The following is a 22,619-nucleotide window of genomic DNA, read 5'->3' on the forward strand; positions in this document are numbered from 1 at the left end:
ATGTTCTTATAGATGTCTTTTTGTAAACATGAGCAGATATTTCTACTGGATATACTCCAAGGAATATACATTCTGGGTTATAGTGTGTATGAATATTCAGATTCATATAAACTACCAGTTTTCCAAAGTAATTAAAACAATTTCTATTCAAAACAGCAAGTAATAAGAAAACTCCATTTATTCTACATCTTTGTCAACACTTAGCATTCTAAGTCCTTTACATTTTAATCACTTAGTATATAGTAGTATCTCATTAAATTTTCATTTTGATTTTCCTACTAAGTAATTATATTGATGACATTTACATGTGCATGTTATCCATTTGAATATAATTTTTAATGAACTGCCTGTTCAAGTTTTTTGCCCACTTTTTAAATTGGAAAATTATCTTCTCTTATCATTTATAGAAGCTCTTGATATATTCTAGATGCACATTTTTGGCTAGATATTTCACATATATTTAAAATATATGTATACATGTAAATATAGATATACAAATATCTTTTCTCAGGCTCGTCTTTTTATTTTCTTAATGGCATTTTTGATTGACATAAACAGTTCAATTTATTAATCTTTTATTTTATGATTAGCACTTTCAGTATCCTGGTTAAGAAATTTTGCCCTTCCCCAAGATTATGAAAATATGAAAATATTTTCTTATTTTTTCTTCTAGAAGTTTTATGGCTTTATATTTCACTTTCAGACTTATAGTCCATTTTAATTTCTTATGTTTGGTGAAATCTCAGTGCTCACTTTTAAGTTCTACTCTAGGCAGATTGATAAACTCATTATTATCTCCTAATTCCTCCTTTAAAAAATATACTGAATAATTTTGTTTCTTTACTCCTGCTTAAATTTCTATGGTCTCCTATTTCTGAGTCCTTAACTCTGATCCCATCTTTGCTCTTGCCTCCTAAGTGAGAAGTACACTTAGCATTTGATGGTTTACACTGTTAGTTACTTTTGTTCATGTGTAACCTTGTTCCAGTACTCCTGCCTGGAAAATCCCATGGACAGAGGAGCCTGGTGGGCTGCAGTCCATGGGGTCGCTAAGAGTCGGACACGACTGAGCGACTTCACTTTCGCTTTTCACTTTCATGCATTGGAGAAGGAAATGGCACCCCACTCCAGTGTTATTGCCTGGAGAATCCCAGGGACTAGGGAGCCTGGTGGGCTACCGTCTATGGGGTCGCACAGAGTCGGACACGACTGAAGTGACTTAGTAGCAGCAGCAGCAGCAAACTTGTTCCAACTAGATTACATACTTCTTGAGGGTAGAAATTACCCATAAATGTTGCCCTGCATATCATAGCTATTCCACAAATATGAGACAGCAGCTGATTAACCTGTGCACTTTGAGGGTGTCTTCTTTGAGAGCATCGGCACATCTGCTGAAGACAGTTTGCGCCGTGGTCATTTCCATGACTGGTGTGGCTGTCATGCTGACAAATGTATGAAGTTCAATGGAATAATTTTGAATATCATTAAGGTGGTATTGCCAGACCTTTCAAGGAGTATTTTCCAGGTTTGTATCCATAGTCTTGTAGATATTCACTTGTCTTTCCAGGTTACACATTTTTGCTTATATGTCAATATCCCTCAGTTTTCATAAATGGCTTGACCTGTTTGCTTAATTTTATTCTATCATTATAGAATTTCTACCTATAGAAAGAACAGGTAGCTTTTCTGATGTAGCTACTTTAAGAAAAGTAAACACCAGACTTTAAAGTAACCATCAAACATTCAAAATCTTCTCCACACTCCCTTTCCCACTCCTCAGGGTGAGAAAAAATTCCGTGGGTCATCTATCCTGTGTCTGTCATCTAGATCTGCTGTTTTCGAACTATGTCAGTGTACCTGCTCAAAATTATTTTTTCCTGCTTTGTGACTATAACAGAGGTGTCTGTATTTTTTTCATGCCCCTCACTTTAAAAGAGTTTAAAAACAGAGTATTATCTCATTGATTTGGAGTCATAGTGGCCTTGCTTGCTTTGCTTCCCACAAGAGACACAAATGCCTCTTCCTTAACTTAGCTACTTTATTCAGCTTATTCATTCTGGTTTTTGTCATAATTATCATTTCCTCTAAAAAAAAAAAAGAATAGGTATTATGAGAAATTTCTCTAGGGTTTCCTCCCAATTTGCTCACTGCCATCACAGAGCCTCCCATCAGTCCTGATCAGGCACATCGGATATTCTTACTCTTTGCGTCCTTCTTTTCTCAGAGCAATTGTAATCTACTTTAATTATGGTGGATACTCCAGCAGCCAGCCCTTCTCCTGGGTTTTAGTATTCCCTCTTTCAATACCATACTCACTAGATTTTTTTTTAATTCTCCCAAATTAGCTCTCTTGAATTCTAATGCCCTGATAGAACTGCTTGCATCCTGGTTATGAGTAAGGTCCCATCAGGTTTCAGAAATGCCGACAAAAGCAAAGCTTCCTTGCATTTCTGCATACCTCTGATTGCTCGCCTTCATTTTTCAGACTCCTTTCAGTCCTCCGGCTTTGCCTTTTTACTCTGCTTAAATTGCTGTGGCACCATCACCCTAATTCCAAAACCGGACAAAGATGCCACAAGAAAAGAAAACTACAGGCCAATATCACTGATGAACATAGATGCAAAAATCCTTAACAAAATTCTAGCAAACAGAATCCAACAACATATTAAAAAAATCATACACCATGACCAAGTGGGCTTTATCCCAGGAATGCAAGTATTCTTTAATATCCACAAATCAATCAATGTAATACACCACATTAACAAATTGAAAGATAAAAACCATATGATTATCTCAATAGATGCAGAGAAAGCCTTTGACAAAATTCAACACCCGTTCATGATTAAAACTCTCCAGAAAGCAGGAATAGAAGGAACATACCTCAACATAATAAAAGCTATATATGACAAACCCACAGCAAGCATCACCCTCAATGGTGAAAAATTGAAAGCATTTCCCCTGAAATCAGGAACAAGACAAGGGTGCCCACTCTCACCACTACTATTCAACATAGTGTTGGAAGTTTTGGCCACAGCAATCAGAGCAGAAAAAGAAGTAAAAGGAATCCAGATAGGAAAAGAAGAAGTGAAACTCTCACTGTTTGCAGATGACATGATCCTCTACATAGAAAACCCTAAAGACTCTACCAGAAAATTACTAGAGCTAATCAATGAATATAGTAAAGTTGCAGGATATAAAATTAACACACAAAAATCCCTTGCATTCCTATATACTAACAATGAAAAAACAGAAAGAGAAATTAAGGAAACAATACCATTCACCATTGCAACAAAAAGAATAAAATACTTAGGAATATATCTACCTAAAGAAACAAAAGACCTATACATAGAAAACTATAAAACACTGATGAAAGAAATCAAAGAGGACACAAACAGATGGAGAAACATACCATGCTCATGGATTGGAAGAATCAATATTGTCAAAATGGCTATTCTACCCAAAGCAATCTATAGATTCAATGCAATCCCTATCAAGCTACCAATGGTATTTTTCACAGAACTAGACCAAAGAATTTCACAATTTGTATGGAAATACAAAAAACCTCCAATAGCCAAAGTAATCTTGAGAAAGAAGTATGGAACTGGAGGAATCAACCTGCCTGACTTCAGACTATACTACAAAGCCACAGTCATCAAGACAGTATGGTACTGGCACAAAGACAGAAATATAGATCAATGGAACAGAATAGAAAGCCCAGAGATAAATCCACGAACCTATGGACACCTTATCTTTGACAAAGGAGGCAAGGATACACAATGGAAAAAAGACAACCTCTTTAACAAGTGGTGCTGGGAAAACTGGTCAACCACTTGTAAAAGAATGAAACTAGAACACTTTCTAACACCATACACAAAAATAAACTCAAAATGGATTAAAGACCTAAATGTAAGACCAGAAACTATAAAACTCCTAGAGGAGAACATAGGCAAAACACTCTCTGACATAAATCACAGCAAGATCCTCTATGACCCACCTCCTAGAATATTGGAAATAAAAGCAAAACTAAACAAATGGGACCTAATGAAACTTAAAAGCTTTTGCACAACAAAGGAAACTATAAGTAAGGTGAAAAGACAGCCCTCAGATTGGGAGAAAATAATAGCAAATGAAGAAACAGACAAAGGATTAATCTCAAAAATATACAAGCAACTCTTGAAGCTCAATTCCAGAAAAATAAATGACCCAATAAAAAAAATGGGCCAAAGAACTAAACAGACATTTCTCCAAAGAAGACATACAGATGGCTAACAAACACATGAAAAGATGCTCAACATCACTCATTATCAGAGAAATGCAAATCAAAACCACAATGAGATACCATTACACGCCAGTCAGGATGGCTGCTATCCAAAAGTCTACAAGCAATAAATGCTGGAGAGGGTGTGGAGAAAAGGGAACCCTCTTACACTGCTGGTGGGAATGCAAACTAGTACAGCCACTATGGAGAACAGTGTGGAGATTTCTTAAAAAACTGGAAATAGAACTGCCATATGACCCAGCAATACCACTCCTGGGCATACACACTGAGGAAACCAGATCTGAAAGAGACACGTGCACCCCAATGTTCATCACAGCACTGTTTATAATAGCCAGGACATGGAAGCAACCTAGATGCCCATCAGCAGATGAATGGATAAGGAAGCTGTGGTACATATACTCCATGGAATATTACTCAGCCGTTAAAAAGAATTCATTTGAACCAGTTCTAATGAGATGGATGAAACTGGAGCCCATTATACAGAGTGAAGTAAGCCAGAAAGATAAAGAACATTACAGTATACTAACACATATATATGGAATTTAGAAAGATGGTAATGACAACCCTATATGCAAAACAGAAAAAGAGACACAGAAGTACAGAACAGACTTTTGAACTCTGTGGGAGAAGGTGAGGGTGGGATGTTGCGAAAGAACAGCATGTATACTGTCTATGGTGAAACAGGTCACCAGCCCAGGTGGGATGCATGAGACAAGTGCTCGAGCCTGGTGCACTGGGAAGACCCAGAGGAATCGGGTGGAGAGGGAGGTGGGAGGGGGGATTGGGATGGGGAATACGTGTAAATCTATTGCTCATTCATGTCAATGTATGACAAAACCCACTGAAAAAATAAATAAATAAATAAAAAGAAAAAAAAAATGAAAGAGGAAAACATGAAAAAAAAAAAAAAAATTGCTGTGGCAAACCTTAAGGGAGAAAATGTTGTTTTAGATGCCTGATAATATTATATGACTTTTGACCCTCTTGTCTTTAAAAAAAAAAACAAAACTCTCCAGTAAAAAATACTTCTAAATAGCTATTTATCTTTCAATATAATTTTTAAAAATTTTATTCCATAAACTCTATATTTTAACTCAATTCTTCAATTCACCTAGTTCCTCAATTTGTTGATGTTAAACACTTGGTCAATGCTGTCATCTTCCAAGCTTTCCCTCTGCTGTCTGGGAAAGTGCCAAGGCCAATAGCACATCCTCTAGCTCACTCTGCTCTCCTCCATCAGTGCCTGGGTTGTACACACACACATACACACACACACCAGTGACTAGCTCTTCTTTCCCACAAAAATGTTGGCATTAATCATCTCAATACAACCAAACAAGAAATATTTATCCTCATTTTTATGGGGGTGGAGATTTCAGAGACTCCATGTTTATCTCTGAGAAGAAAGGCTTAGGACATCTGCCCTTGGGGGAGGGAGATGCACCCATTACCTGATGCTCTTGGTAAATTCAGAGTTGACTCCCAGTCCTCACCCCCACCCCAGAACCACTGCCTCCAGTTCTTATTTCTGTATCAGTGAGAATGCATTTACTTATAGTTAAAGAGAACACACTTGAGTTGATTTAAGCAAAACAGGGGAATTTATCACCTTCTAAAAATGAAAAATCCAGAAAATGGCAAGGATCAAGTAGGGCTCTATCCAGTCACTTAGCACTGTCACCAAATGCCTGTATTTTTCTTTTAATCTATTCTACCTTCCCTGATGCCATCTCACCTTAAAGATGGCTCTTCCTGTGCTGTTAAAACTATATCAATAATCTCCTTGCCTACTCATGTTCTCCTTCTGATCTAAGAAGGGAAAGAGCATTATTTCAATATTTTTAGTAAGCCCTGGTATTCCTTGAATTAAACCAACTTCGGTCACATGGGCCCTCCAAAATCACTGAGACTAGCCAAGAAAATGCATTCACAGGCTTGGCCTGGGTCACATGCTATAACCCTGAAGTTAGAAAAAAAAAAAAAATCTGTTTTCTAAGAAGCACGTGTTCTACCAAAAGGAAGTTATAGCTGCTAGGGAGGGAGAGGGTGCTTTCAGGAAACAACACAAAACTTGAACTCCATAAAAGCTCTATCCTAAAACATGTTGGGTTTACACAGTCTACACTACAACTCTGTTGTAATAAAAACAGGAAAAAATCTCCCATTTGGAAAAAGCAAACATACACATGAACAGGGCAAAAGATATCTCCTGGCTTCTAATAGGAAGTAGTTTGGTTCCATGGGAAAGCGACTTCTGTGGGAAGTCTTTCCATTTTTATGTTTCTCCAAGATTGAAAAGAAGATTGTTCTAGAGACAAATGCAGGTGAAATTAAAAGTTATCCAATGGTAACCCTATTTAGTCTGATTTTTAAAAATAAAAAGAGAATACATTTCACAAAGAGAAAACATTTCTAGATATTTTGATCAGATCAAAATGGTGTCTGCACACGACAATGTAGGCAAATGCTTTTATGCTGCAATGAATAAACATTTTTCTTTTGGGGATAATAAATTTATTTAGTGCATAGCATTCAAGGGGTTAAGAAGCAGGACCCAACCTGTTTGGCTTTGCCTTGTATTGTTAGCCCCTTGAAGTCCAGTAACACCAGATGGATCCTCAGGGATCCCTGCCAAACAAGAATGAGAAAACTCAGGTGAGAACAAGGGTCTGAGAGGTGAGCTGTAACATGTGTCACTATTTCCTCCCCTGGGATGATTGTTGGGGAAACAGATACAATGTGTAGCCCTAGGCAATCTATAAAAGAGCAATTTCTTTTCTTTCTCTCTCTCCCTTCCTTCCTTTCCTCCCCGCTCCCTTCCTTCCTCTATCCTTCCTCTCCTTCCTTCTTTCTCTCCTTCCTTCTTTCTTTCCTTTAACTGAAAAAGTGTTCATTTTTTTCTTTCCTTTCCACATCTTTCTATCTTACCTGAGATATTTCAAATCCAGCCAGAGGGTATGATTATCTAAGGTCCATCCTAAGATAATCTGGGCTCAACAGGGTAGTGGGACAACTCAGAGACACTTTCTAGAGTCAACTAAAGTTCAGAGAAGCGAAGCAACTTACCTGGGTCATTCAACTAGAAAGTTGGCTCTTCAAATTCTGAATCAGTTCAAGGGGCAATGCCTGTGAGTTATCATTGACATCTCAATGCTTGTTGAAACTGAAGAGACAGATGAAGTAAAAAAAAAAAAAAAGAAGAAGAAGAAGAAGCATCTTTCCAGAACCTAGCACATAGATTCTCTAGGAATGATACTAATTTTTCTGTGTGCTTTTCACGATTGTTCAAAATGTCATCTATATCTCGTTTTTTTTTTTTCTTAGTTCAGTGTCCATGATTGACTATAAAGCTTACAAGAAGTTGTTTTGCATATATGCCCAGATTCCAGGTAGGAAGTAGGGAAACAAACACTCTTTGGTTTTATGACTTCTCCCAAATGTCTCACTGCAAATTTGTAACATTCCCTAGAAGCTTATTATGGGAGTTTTTCCCATCCCTCAGACTATGTTGTTGTTGTTCAGTCCCTAAGTCATATCTGACTCTTTGTGGCCCCATGGACTGCAGCACACCTTTATTATCTCCCAGAGTTTGCTCAAACTCATGCCCATTCAGTCAAGGATGGGATCCAACCATCTCATCCTCTGTCGTCCCCTTCTCCTCCTGCCCTCAGTCTTTCCCAGCATCAGGGTCTTTTCCAGTGAGTCAGCTCTTTGATCAGGTGGCCAAACTATTGGAGTTTCAGCTTCAGCACTAGTTCTTCCAATGAATATTCAATATTGATTTCCTTTAGGATCGACTGGTTTGATCTCCTTGCTATCCAAGGGACTCTCAAGAATCTTCTCTAGCACCATAATTCAAAAGCATCAATTCTTCGGTGCTCAGTCTTCTTTATAGCCCAACTCTCACATCTGTGCATGACTACTGGAAAAACCATAGCTTTGAGTATACAGACCTTTGTCAGCAAAGTGATATCACTGCTTTTTAATATGTTGTCTAGGCTTCCCTGGTAGTTCAGCTGGTAAAGAATCTGCCTGCCAAGCAGGAGACCCCGGTTTGATTCCTGGGTCAGGAAGATCCCCTGGAGGAGGGAACAGCTATCCACTCAAGTATTCTGGCCCGGAGTATTCCATAAACTGTATAGTCCATGGGGTCACAAAGAGTCGGACAGGACTGAGGGACTTTCACTTTCATGAAAGTGAAAGGGGTAAGGTTTGTCACCATGAAAGATTTGTCATGGCTTTCCTTCCAAAGAGCATGCATCTTTTAATTTCATGGCTGCAGTCACCATCTGCAGTGATTTTAGAGCCCAAGAAAATAAAATCTGTCACTATTTCCACTTTGTCCCCATCCATCTATTTGCAGTGAAGTGATGGGATAATGCCTTGATCTTAGTTTTTTGAATGTTGATTTTTAAGCCAGCTTTTTTACTCTCCTTTTTCACCTTCATCAAGAGGCTCTTTAGTTCCTCTTCACTTTCTGCCATTAAAGTGGTATTATCTGCATATCTGAGGTTGTTGATATCTCTCCTGGTAACTTGATTCCAGCTTGTGAGTCATCCAGCCCAAGAGTTCAGTCACTCTGTTGTGTCCAACTCTTTGTGACCCCATAGAAGTACTCACTGCAGAAGTTAAATAAGCAGAGTGACAATATATAGCCTTGACATACCCCTTTCTCAATTTTGAACAAGTCTATTGTTCCATGTCCATTTATAACTTTGCTTCTTGTCCTGCATACAGGTTTCTCAAGAGGCAGGTTAGGTGGTCTGGTATTCCCATCTCTTTCAGAATTTTCCACAGTTTATTGTGATCCACACAGTCGAAGGCTTTGGCATAGTCAATAAAGCAGAAATAGATGTTTTTCTGGAATTCTCTTGCTTTTTTGATGATCCAGCAAATGTTGGCAATTTGACCTCTGGTTCCTCTGCCTTTTCTAAAACCAGCTTGAACATCTGGAAGTTCACGGTTCACATATTGCTGAAGCCTGGCTTGGAAAATTTTGAACATTACTTTACTAGCCCGTGAGATGAGTGCAATTGTGCAGTAGTTTGAGCATTCTTTGGGATTGCCTTTCTTTGGGATTGGAATGAAAACTGACCTTTTCCAGTCCTGTGGCCACTGCTGAGTTTTCCAAATTTGCTTGCGTATTGAATACAGCACTTTAACAGCATCATCTTTTAGGATTTGAAATCGTTCAGCTGGAATTCCATCACCTCTATGAGCTTCATTCATAATAATGCTTCTTAAGGCCCACTTGACTTTGCACTATAGGATGTCTGGCTCTGGGTGAGTGATCACATCATCATGGTCATCTGGGTCATTAAATATCTTTTTTTAATCGTTCTGTGTATTCTTGCTACCCCTTCTTAATTTCTTCTCCTTCTATAAGGTCCTTGCCATTTCTGTCATTTATTGAGCCCATCTTTTCTTGAAATGTTCCCTTGGTATCTCCAGTTTTCTTGAAGAGATATCTAGTCTTTCCCATTCTATTTTTTTCCCTCCATTTCTTTGCATTGTTCACTTAGGAAGGCTTCTTATCTCTCCTTCTATTCTCTGGGTGTATCTTTTCCTTCTCCCTTGCCTTTTGCTTTTCTTCTTTTCTCAGCTATTTGTAAGGCCTCCTCAGACAACCACTTTGCCTTCTTGCATTCCCCCTGCCTTGGGGAAGGTTTTGGTCACCATCTCCTATGCAGTGTTACAAACCTCAGTCCATAGTTCTTCAGGCACTCTGTCTACCAGATTTAATCCTTTGAATCTCTTTGTCACCTCCACTGTATAATTATAAGAGAGTTGATTTAGGTCATATCTGAATGATCTAGTGGTTTTCCCTACTTTTTTCATCTAGGCCTGAATTTTGCAATAAGGAACTTGTGATCTGAACCACAGTCAGCTCCAGGTCTTGTTTTGCTGACTCTATAGAGTTTTTCTATCTTTGGCTCCAAAGAATATAATTCTGAATATATATATATCAATCTGAATATAGAAATATTCAAATAATATTCAAATATATTCAAAAATATATCAATCTGATTTTGGTATTGACCATCTGGTGATTTCCATGTGTAGAGTCATCTCTTCTATTGTGGAAGAGGGTATTTGCTATGACCGGTGGGTTCTCTTGGCAAAACTCTTGTTAGCCTTTGCCCTGCTTCATCTTTGTACTCCAAGGCCAAAAACTTGCCTGTTACACCAGGTATCTCTTGACTTCATACTTTTGCATTCCAGTCCCCTATGGTGGAAAGGATTTCTTTTTTTGGTGATTTCTTTCTTTTTATAAGGTCTTGTAGGTCTTCATAGAACCGTTCAACTTCAGCTTCTTCAGCATTAGTGGTTGAGACATATATTTGGATTACTGTGATGTTGAATGATTTCTGTGATGTTGAATGATTTGCCTTGGAAATGAACCAAGATCACTCTGTCATTTTTGAGATTACACTCAAGTACTGCATTTCAGACTCTTTTGTTGACTATGAGTGCTACTCCTTTACTTCTAAAAACTTCTTGCCCACAGTAGTAGATATAATGGTCATTGGAATAAAATTCACCCATTCCTATCCATTTTAAAGCTAAGACAAAATGGAACTAATGGTTCTGAGAAGTTAACTACATTTTCCTATGTACATTATAAATTATTCAAGATCACTTATTGATGTCAACCTGAACAGACAGTTTACATTCTCCTAGTTCCTTTAAATGTGTCTTAATATAGAACAATCTCCTTTAGTAATCTCTAAAGAATATATAGATATTTAATCAAAAGTCTGCCACTCTCCAATTCTGGATGTACACAGAAATATGATACTTTGTAATTTTTACTTTTCAACCTCGAAATTTAAAATAAAATATATGTCTTTCTTGGTTTCTTCCATAACTGTGTTGATTAACCAATAAATAACTATCTGTTCTGAATGCACCATAGTTTGTTATTCAGAATGCAGTGCTTGGAATTTTCATGAGTTGCACAACCAGTTGTGACTTACCTGCTGCTAGCAATCATTATCAAATCCTTTGTTAGAGGGTCTAGTTTCCACTGAGCTAAGTGTGACTTTGACATTTTTTGAAGAAACTTGGGCAGAGTCTTATAACAGAGGTTTTAACAATAAAAAAAATTTTCATTTAAAAAAAAAATTCAACTACTTCTGAAAATAACCTAATACAATTTCTAAAGCATAACTTAAGAGTCATGTGACCTTGCTACCAATTAACCTTGACTCTAAGGCCAGAGGTCAGGGCTATTCCTATAGCTATGTCCTCCAGGTGTGGGGTTAAGGAGAAAAAAGGTGGCAATTTTGAGGACAATTTACAAATCAGACATAATCATCTGAATTGTTGATTCTGTGTCATCCTAAGAATTTATGGCAGCCAGAAAGAAAGCAAATATGTTGTGCTAATTCAAGCAGTTACAGCTTCCTTCCCTGTTACCCTGTACAGGAAAACTCCTACAGAAATTGTAAATCTCACCTTTCTACAAAACTAATGAGACGGTGTCACTTTGTAGGGAGAATGACCTGGGGGCCCTATGAACAGGAGGCAGCATAAAAAGGGGCTTCCGAAAGTTTCACCTGAAAACCAAAGAACTAACCAGGAAACTAGAACCATCCCCATGTCAATGAGTTCTCCTTCATCTATGGAAGTAATAACCCATAACAATGAAAAAGAAAGCTGGTTGATTTTAGCAATAGTGATATTCCGAACAATGGTGGTAATAGGTTTGATTTGAGCCAGGAACAATTTTTATTTTTTCTCTTCATTGTCTTTTTGTTTGGTTTCACTTTTTTTTCTCATTTCCTTTGTCTTTTATCAATTCATTTATTCCCTGAATAATCACTGACCATCGAGACACTGTACTAAGCTCTGTGGAAACAAAAATGAATGATACTTGATGCAAGTGAAAGAGGAGAGTGAAAAGTTGGCTTAAACCTCAACATTCAGAAAACTAAGATCATGGCATCCAGTCCCATCACTTCATGGGAAATAGATGGGGAAACAGTGACAGACTTTATTTTGGGGGGACTCCAAAATCACTGCAGATGGTGACTGCAGCCATGAAATTAAAAGATGCTTGCTCCTTGGAAGAAGAGCTTTGACCAGCTTAGACAGCATATTAAAAAGCAGAGACATTACTTTACCAACAAAGTTCCATCTAGTCAAAGCTATGGTTTTTCCAGTAGTCATGTATGGATGTGAGAGTTGGACTATAAAGAAAGCTGAGCACCAAAGAATTGATGCTTTTGAATTGTGGTGTTGGAGAAAACTCTTGAGAGTCCCTTGGACTGCAAGGAAATCCAATCAGTCCATCCTAAAGGAGATAAGTCCTGAGTGTACATTGGAAGGACTGATGCTGAAGCTGAAACTTCAATGCTTTGGCCACCTGATGTGAAGAACTGTCTCATATGAAAAGACCCTGATACTGGGAAAGATGGAAGGCGGAGGAGAAGGGGGAGACAGAGAATGAGATGGTTGGCTGGCATCACCGACTAGATGGACATGAGTATGATTAGGCTCCAGGAGTTGGTGATGGACAGGGAAGCCTGGCATGCTGCAGTCTATGGGGTTGCAGAGAGTGGGACACAACTAAGTGACTGAACTGAACTGAACTGAACAATCCCAGTGAGTTCACAGATTGGTCAAGAGGGATCATGAAAACAAAACCAAGGCCATAAGACAAGTGTTGTAAGAGAGAAAAGGTAGCATCAAGATTGGTGGCAAGATTTGCAAAATGGATCACTGGAGTTTAGAATTTAAACTGTGGCCATGAACCAGACTAATGCTAAGGGCCTGAAGGTGATTGAACTGAAGATCATGACCTCATGTCTACAATATTCAACTAAACACAGAGAAAACAACTTAGGTGGTAAAAGAAGACTTCAGACATGTAACTTTCAGGCCTAGGCACTGCTTTCCCAGGTGCCTTGCCTGTAGTTGAATGTTGTTAAAACCACCTGACTAGCTATAGGCTACTTATTTTACATTAAAATTGAACCCCTGGGCTTACTTGCACATATTATTAATTAATTAATTTCCTCTTTCATTAAGCAATAGATCATAGATGAGGACTTCAGGATAAGTATAGAATGAGGCTTCTGGATGAATTATTAAGTATCAACTTAGGATACCCAGTTATTGGGTCTGTGTCCTGCAACTGCCTTACTCTCCCATCCCACCAACATATATATGACCTCTAATGATAGTCATGTCTCTGCTGGACTCAGGATCACCCCCCAAGGAAAGTCTGACTTCTAAGGAAAAGCCCTGTAATATTTTCACATGGATAAAAGTAGGTGAAAATTAACTTCAGGCATCACATTGAAAGGTAAAAATTGATGTGTGTGGAATTGGAGTGGGTTGTAAAAGCAAGCATGTTATCTGCCATTGCCTTGACAAGGCTGAGTTCCTGGCACAGAGAAGGACCTACACAAATATTCTAGGAGCTAAGATGACAAATGATAATGGGCTAGATTGGGTTAAAAGAGATGTCTGTTTTGATTACCTGTGTTTTACCTGGAACTGTAAGAGGTAAACTTAGAGAGTTCTGTATGGATTATTTCATTTGATATTGTCTGTTTTGCACAGGTGAGGAATCAGTTTGCAAAGAAGTTAAAAACTTTCCAAGGGCTTTCCTCAGAACCACATAGCTAGTAGCTACCAGACCAAGAATTCAAATTCAGATTTTAATTGATATTTTTTCCTGGTATTTTTATTATACCGTGGTAATGCCACACCACTTGCATGGGTCCTGCAGATAAAATGCCTTTGCCTGAACACCATTCTTGGCCTGGTATTAATGCATGATTATTGAAAGAGAATGCATGAGGGAATGGATATTAACATATGAGAAAGGAAGAAAGTATCATTCTAGATAAAGATGGCAAGTAACTAGTTCTCTATATAGTTCACCAGAAATGAAATGCCTCCCCACTCTGATGCTAAGCTCTTTAGGGGTAATATTGCATTTGCCACATCCTCCATGTCTCTATAGGAAGAACTTAGCAAAGAGCAGGTGAGGGTTGATTGCCCATTACTGAAAGACATGATGTTTAAATTGTTCTCAAATGTCTTTAGTTCTTAATGGAAATCTTAAGAAACCCAAGGTCTTCTGGAGGCATATTGAATATAACAATACACGGGGTTAGAGAAGAGACACAGTTGAAATCTGGATTCACCTTTTGCCATCTTTTCTAGTTAGTCATGACCTTACCCTTGCTTTTGAGTTTTCCTGAAGCTTTTATATGTTTTACAGAAGAGTCCTTTGGCTCTTTTCTTTATTGCATGAGTGTTAATTGTTGATGGTAGAAGTCTTAGTCAGGGGTGATCTTCAAAATATTTTTCAATTCTTTATTGATATTTACCAACACCATTAGATCCTGTTGGAACAGATCACAGCTATGTACATCCAATACCACTGGACCAGGTTACCTACAACATATCAGCTTTTCCCTAACTTATGCTCAGATCTGTGTTCCCCTCATTTGTGAAGGTTAATCAAAGTGTAATGAGGTACACATACACACACATGCTCAGCAACCTAAACACATAACCTGAATTTTGTCCTTCAAATAAAGCAATTAATTCCAAAGGATAATCCAATTATCTAATGTGCTATCTTTGCCCAAAACACTTTTAAAATTCCTCTTGGAATTGCCTTCAGAGTCAGTTTATGAACCACAAAAAAACAATTTTTGTCTTTTTTTATAGTCACATCTCATTTTTGACCAATTTATAACACCTACCTTCATCATCCTTAATCAGAAATGGCTCCAAATCACTTCTGGCTATTTCTAAAAATCAACACAGCTTTCAAAAGACAAATATCTGTCCCAGTTGTGTCCCAATATTCAAAGAAGTGTGATATAAGCTATGGAAGAAACTCAAAAAGAAAGTACATAATATTTTCACGGAAATTTTGGTTGCCTTTTTAGAAAATACATATAGCAAAAGTCCCATAAGAAAAGGTACAGTCTATTATTGCTCCACTTGAGTTGAGATGCCTCACCCACATTCCCTTCCACCGGCAACAGTCTGCCCATAGCCCCTCTTACTCAGGCTACTATGTTTTGAACCATGTGACTGGACTATCCAAACTCCACTCTTCATTTACAGATCATTGGACCAGGAGTGTATACCTGATTCAAGATTACCAGTCTGCAAGCTGGCCAATATGTGTGGTCTGGATCAAAAAGACAAACTGGGCTAACCAAAATCTCAATTTTGAGATCTGAATTAGGAAAGATAAAAAATAAATTTTAAGCACTATGGGTGCTGAAATTTGAAAGTTGTAAAATGATGGGAATAAGTGGGAGTGAGCAGACCAAGGTCATCATTGTCAATTATAAATCAAAGTCATAAAGGAATGGAATGGGAATATGATAAGCAGGAGAAACAGGACAATGGACACAGAACACTGGAGTAGATGGCCAAAGAGAAGCAGGTATGATTTAGGGGATGACAGAGAACACTCCTAGGTTGTCTTCCCATTATCAGTTCTCTCCTTAGCAACCCTGATTTTAATTTGGGCAACTATGTGATTCTGAGCATATGACTCTACCCATACTACCAGAGTGAAACAGTGACCCAGGCTAAGCCAACAGGCATATATTTCAATGGTTATGGTGATAGGCTTAGGAGTAGGAATGTGGTCCAAGAAATTATGGTGCATATTAGGACTTTTGAATAGTAGAGAAGATTCTCTCTCTTTTTATCTAGAATAAGAAAAGTGTATTTCTGAGAGCAACTGGTAACCATTTTGAAATAGTTCATCAACCTTAAAATAGAGATGACACTATGGAATGAACAGCAAAGACACAGAATAAAAAGACACTGGTTTTTCAGTGGTGTTTTGGAGATTTTAGATTAAGCCTCATTTGAAGTTATAGATCTATCCTTTGTTTTTTTTTTTAACTTAAACTACTCAGCCCTTTTTATTGTTTAAGCCAGTTTAATTGGCTTTTTCTTTTTTGCCAAAAAAAAAAAAAAAAATGTTGACACAAAGAAAAGACAAAAACCTGTCTCCAGAAACTCTTCAATTACTAAAACTTCAGTTTAAATGCTAGTGTATATTTATCCTCCAGAATAAATCCTCTTTTAAAAGCTAATCTAAGTGCTTTTTTAACCCCAGGAAGCAATTTAGATGAATGATGTGATTGATAAACAATTATAAAAGATTACTTTCTGTTTCTAGATGGGTTCTATTCTGATATCAGGCATCTTACATTTCTCACTTTAATCCAGAATCCAACAATCTGAGGGGCTTTCCAGGTAGCTCAGTGGTGAAGACTGCTTGCCAATGCAGAAGATGTGTGTTTGATCCCTGGGTAAAGAAGATCGCCTGGAGAAGGAGATGGCAACCTGCTCCAGTAGTCTTATCTGGAAAATCCCATGGTCAGAGGAGCCTGGAGGGCTGCAGTCGGTGAGGTCTCAAAGAGTGGAACATGACTTAGCAACTAAGCATGCACTCACTCAGGTAAGGATGAGATCACAAGCACGTACAGAAGAGCCTGGTGGGCTTGCAAAAGAGTCAGACATAACTACACAACAAAAGGATTCATTAAACAAAATTACTCAATCCAGAGAGTATACATAAGGTCAAAAATGAAATTCACTCTCTAAGGCTTCTTCAGGATTCATTGTAAATTTGTATTCTTTTAGATCCTTTGTCAATATGCACACATATAAAATTTAAAATGACAATGGAAAGAGACTGTGCATGTTACTTTCTTCAACTTGCTCTTTTTTTCTTTTCACTCAGCAGTATATTATGGGCATCTTGCCACGTAATTCTCATTCATTTTCATGACTGCATTCTATTCTGTGTCAGTACCATATTTATTTAACTTTTCTCCTACTGATGAATATTTGGGTTGTCTCCAATTTTTTGTAGTACAAATAATACTACAATGAGCATCCTTTTACACATTTTCTTATATACTTATACAAATACTTTTGGCAGAATAATTTTTAGAGGGGGCATTGTCACTTCAAAAGCAGTGAAAACCTCGTATAAATTACTATATTAAAATTTTTTAGTATATCTGTAACATACAGTATTGTACAGCAACTATACTTTAAAAAATCACAAATTTTTTTTAAAATTTTGATGTATCTGTCCTCCAAAAATATTGTACACTCTCTCAACCAGTGGCATGTGAGAATGTCCCCTTTGCCACACTATCACCAATATCAATATCATCAATGTATTAATTTACTCATCACCATTAGATTTCAATCTTAAGCTGTAAAAATAAGAGAAACATCTTGAAGTATGGAGAGCATGTCATAGCAAATATGAAAATTATAGCCAATTTTTTTTTCATGGAGTAGGAGATATGTATGGAGAAGGGAAAGGCAACACACTCCAGTATTCTTGCCTGGAGAATTCCATGGACAGAAGAGCCTGGCAGGCTACAGTCCATGGGGTTGCAGAGTCAGACATGACTGAGTGACTGGCGCACACGTGTAGGAGACATGTAATGGTTTTCTAGGGATTTGGGGGAAAATGTCAGAAACATTAATAAAAAGTCAGTTCCAGATACTCAGGGATGCCATAATAAAAATTAGATAAATAATGTTAAAATAAGGTCTAGCTTTATAACAGACACTTGTCATTTCCTCTATAGACTAGTGAAGCCCTGGGACCTACTACCAATCTAAAACCAAAAGGTATTTATTTTAAATTCTACTTCTTTCTCTTGAAGTTGCTGTGTGTGTGCGGGTGGCGGGCAGAGCTGGGGCGGGGGGGCGTGGTTCCAATAGAAAAAACAAATTTTTTTGCTTGTAAGATAATTCTTTCATAAGTATTCTATTTAATGTTTAAAAAAATCAGTAATAGCAAATGAGGCAAATATTTATTGAAAGCATTTTAGAAGCACAAAGTACTATGATAGGTGTTCCACACTGGGAGCATCTTGCAGTTCACCAATTCTCAGGGCAACACTGAGGATCAAAAGGATATCAAAAAGATATTATTTTGCCTCTAAGCAAGGATTTATACTGATTATTTAACTCCAGAGCCTTCAGTTTGCAAATTAAATGACTAATTGTGAATAGATTCACTGTTGAAATCTTTGTAGAGTTTCTTCCCCACCCCCAGCTCCCAACAACTGGGGAATCCTGGTATTTGGTAGAGAGGGAGGCAGAGGCTTATCTAATGCTGTAATTTGATAAAGTAGCCAGAAGCTACAGTGCTAACGTACCACTTTCTCTCAGTACCTACCAAGCCTGTCTTTCTTAATCATCTCCTCCTGCTAAAAGGTTTGAGGCCAATCTTTGTGTCTTAAGAATACAATATGTCAGAACATCACCAATTTACTTGTCTTCCTTGACGCCCTGGCCTGAAAGACCTGAATCCCATCAAAATTGGCTGTTTATTGGAGACACCTGGGTGGTTCTATTTCCCATAAACAAAGGAAGACAAATGCACTAAAGTTTAAAAACCAGAAAAAAGCACTAAACTAGAAACTACAGGATCCAATGATAGCATAAAAATTTCAGTGGGAAAACCACCCTGACATATCTCTACTCATTTTTTACTCCAAAGTCTCATCTTATCTCTTTTCTCATTCAGAGAATACAACATTTTGTAGAATATAACTTGCTGAGGTTCTTAGCCTGTATGGTATAAGCCTGACTTATATATGCTGGTGGCAACTCTTGAGATTTCAGTAGAATGCAGCTGTCTTAAACAGAAGTCAAAAATAAATCTCCTAAATATTAATACTTTCAGTGACCCTCATTATCTTATATTTCACATTTTACAGAGGTGCTAACCAAAAATCTAAACTCTCCTTTTCATGTTTAAGTGTAACTTTACACAGATAAGAGTAAATAAAAATAGTCTTAAAACTCTAGTCATATTAGTTACATTCCTTTTTCTCAAAAAAGCCAAGTATCAAAAAGACTGTCCTATTTTTATTTGAATCCTAAGTGTAGTTTCATCTTTCCCCCTTTATAAAAGTACAGAAAAATATCTAATGGAGAATATGATGAAACAATTCAAATTAGAATGAGACAATCCTGGTTAGGCAATGTGGAAGGAAATAAAAGAAAGGGCTCGCATGATAAACTTGTTTTTGGGGTCCCATATCCTGGGCTTCCCTAAAGTCTCAGTGATAAAGAATCTGCGTGCCAGTGCAGGAGACACGGGTTCCATCCCTGGGTCAGGAAGATCCCCTGGAGAAGGGAATGGCAACCCACTCCAATATTCTTGCCTGGGAAATCCCGTGGATGGAGGAGCCTAGCGGGCTACAGTCCATAGGGTTGCAAAAGAGTAGGATCTGACTTAGTGACTAAACAACAAACAGTCTTTTCTGATGACAGAGAATAAGAATGGTATTGAAACAATAGCATAAACTACCAGTAGGGGAAAATCTCTCTGGCTAGTCCCCTCCCCTCCCCCCATCCTCTATCCCACTTACATTCCTTACTCAATTTACCCAATCCTCTACACACAGCCAGACTTCAATGAGGAGAATGCTTCACAGTAAAATAAAACTAGAGTTGAGGGCAACGTAAGAGAAGCAAGGGAGATGTGTCATACAGAATAATATGGTTTAGATGAAAGACTATTTGAACTAGTTTAATAGCTGTGGAGAAAGACAAATGAAAACATTCCTTTATTCTATCAAATGAGTCCAGAAATGTGGAGGTTGTTGTTTATGTGCTAAACATTGTCATGCGGAAGACTTAAGAATTTCTTAAGTTTATTTCTTAGATAACCTATCCTCTTTTTGTGGAACATATGACAAGGCAGTGAAATCTTGAAATAGGTGAAATTTGAGCCCTTCAATAAAAATGAGTAAAATCAAAGTCAACAGAATTATTACTATGATAAAACGCAACTCTTTATTATTAAGGCGTTTTAATGATACTTTCATACCACAGTTTTCAAAATACTAGTAGACTTTCCTCACTAATCATTTGGCCATTTGAGAATTATTTTTTAAGTTTTTTTTTCTAAGCAACATCTTGAAGGTACTAGAATTTGAATTCAATATGAATTTTGGATTTTATTTGTTGTGGAAAAACAAACAAAAAATGTTTAGATTTGGTTTGAAACTACATCCAAATTTTGAAGAATTCCCAAATTATCTGAACTTTGAAGGCATGGAAATATAACAGAATCCAACTTTCTTGCAAAGTTTTCCACATTTTCTGTTTGGAGTGATGGTTTTGGGGGCAGGAGAGGAGGGTAGATTTATTGTTTGGTGTCTGAGCTCAAAGAACTTCTGTGCTTTAATAGTCTTGCTTTCTGTCTTTAGTGAAAACAAGGTCTATATTGTTCCAGTTTGTAAAGTATTATGTTTATGTAACCTGTTTGTTTTTCAGAATTGTTGACAGTGAGATCTGAGGAGAGGCATGTGTATCAAGATCTAGTGGGTCTGATTTGTATTTCTACCCACTAAATCACACCTTACCCAGAACCTCCAAAACTTGACACCAGCCCCCCATAACTGATGTCGCTGGGCTTAGAACAGTCTCTTTTTTTGCTTTGTTTCCTCCAATGAAGCCATTTAGAACAAATTTTACTCTCCCAAACTTGCCCTCTCCTAGAAAATAAATAATAAAACACATCCAAGGCAAGGGAGGAGGGGGAGGGGATGAGAGTAAATGAAACATTCAATGTAGAGTTTTATTGAAAGATCCTTGTGGTATTTTGCTTTTGAAATGTGTTTAGCACAGACTTTAAGGATTGGCAATTTGTTTAAAGAAATGGGTAAAATATTTAAAACCACCACTTTATTTAAACTATTGTGCCTCCTTCAGTAAACATTCAGTACATGATTGAACCCTGTATGAACTTGTGCTTTTGCTGGTTAAATAGAATCTAAGCTTAAAATGAAAGGAGGCTGCTATTGAAAAGGGGACAAAAAACTTACATGTGCATTTTTTTTTTTTTTTTTTTTGCCCACACACAAGCACTCACCCCCAAAAAATATCACGTGAGTGAGATCCTTTATTAAAATACCCCTAGTTTTTTTCCCCCCCTTGGCCTCAAAGTGCGAAACTGAAAGCAAGCTGTTAACAGAAATGAGTAATTATTGAAGCTCTAACAGGCAGCTTTCATTGAAGTTGATTACAGCAGCCATATAATCACTTTTAGGATGCTGTAATCACAGTAGCAGGGAATGCTTCACTTGGTTCTTATTGTTTTCGCTCAGGGTGGAGGTAGGGGGCCTGCAAGAAGGCCGTTTTACCACCTCGGTACAATTTCTGCTGCAAAAGAAATCTACACAGCCCTGAATGGAGTCGAGAATCATTTATTCTTTCTTTATTAGCATTTTCTCCTCCCTCACACAAGAGTCTGTTGGAGTCAGGAAATTGCTGTTATTCAATATGCAAGCCAGAGGTTGTAATGACCGCTTGGAAGGGTATGACCAACAATTACAGCCCTTAATGAATAGGGGTAATCTAGTTGAGACTAAACACTAGTAGCAACTCTGGGCTGTCTCTGGTTAAATTAAAAGAACAGCAATGCAAAGGAAGTTAACAAGAATTAATTAGTTAGATCGAACTGAAAACCTACTCATTAGAGATGTTATAGGCAAAGTAAAAGCCTATCTTCAGTGCAATTAGGTAGACAAATGAATTGTACAGCTGACTGACTCACACCTGCTAACAGCTAAGGGCTATAGTGCTATGTATGGGATCCACTTTTTCCAGTTCATGCATACTTGCATAGTTTAATGGATCTTACATTCTCGAATTAGCGTCCATTCCTGCAGATCTTTACTTGGATGTTTGATCTAAATATGGGCAGTTTCACTGCAGCGGGGATTTAACAAGCGCTGACTGAGGAGGGCAAAGGATGTGTTTGGAGCCTCCGAGAAAAGGGTTGTCTTGCTTAAAAACAGTCCTACACAGGTTCTCCCGACCACTTATCAAAGAAAGGAAGTGCATCCTAAAGGGTGTCAGTTTCCAGATAGGCCTGTTAGCTAATTATTCCATCTTAAATCATGAAAAGAAAGTCTGTGGTGTCTGTAGGCTAGAAGCAAATAAATATTAAAAATAGGAAAGTAACTCAAGAAAGATTTATAAAGCAGTTGTCATTTTTAATGATGCAGAGGGTTTGGAGTTATGCATGGTTGGAGGGAGACACGAGGGCAAAGATGTCTGCTTTGCTTTTGGGGTGGGGGTGCACAACAGATAAAGGAAGGAGAAACTCTAGAAATCTCAAGCTGAGCCCTTTCTGGGAGTCGTTATCATAATTATGCACTCTGGTATTTTTTCCAGATGTTTCTCTGGTCTTTTTCTACCTATTGCCTTTTGGCTTCTTTGCTTTCCTGTACGAAGTCCCTGAAAGCTTTCACTGCCTGATATATTTGTTCCTGCACTCGAGTTCAGGATGGAC

The sequence above is a fragment of the Dama dama genome, chromosome 20 (genome assembly GCF_033118175.1).
Source record: "Dama dama isolate Ldn47 chromosome 20, ASM3311817v1, whole genome shotgun sequence".
NCBI classification, from domain to species: domain Eukaryota; kingdom Metazoa; phylum Chordata; class Mammalia; order Artiodactyla; family Cervidae; genus Dama; species Dama dama.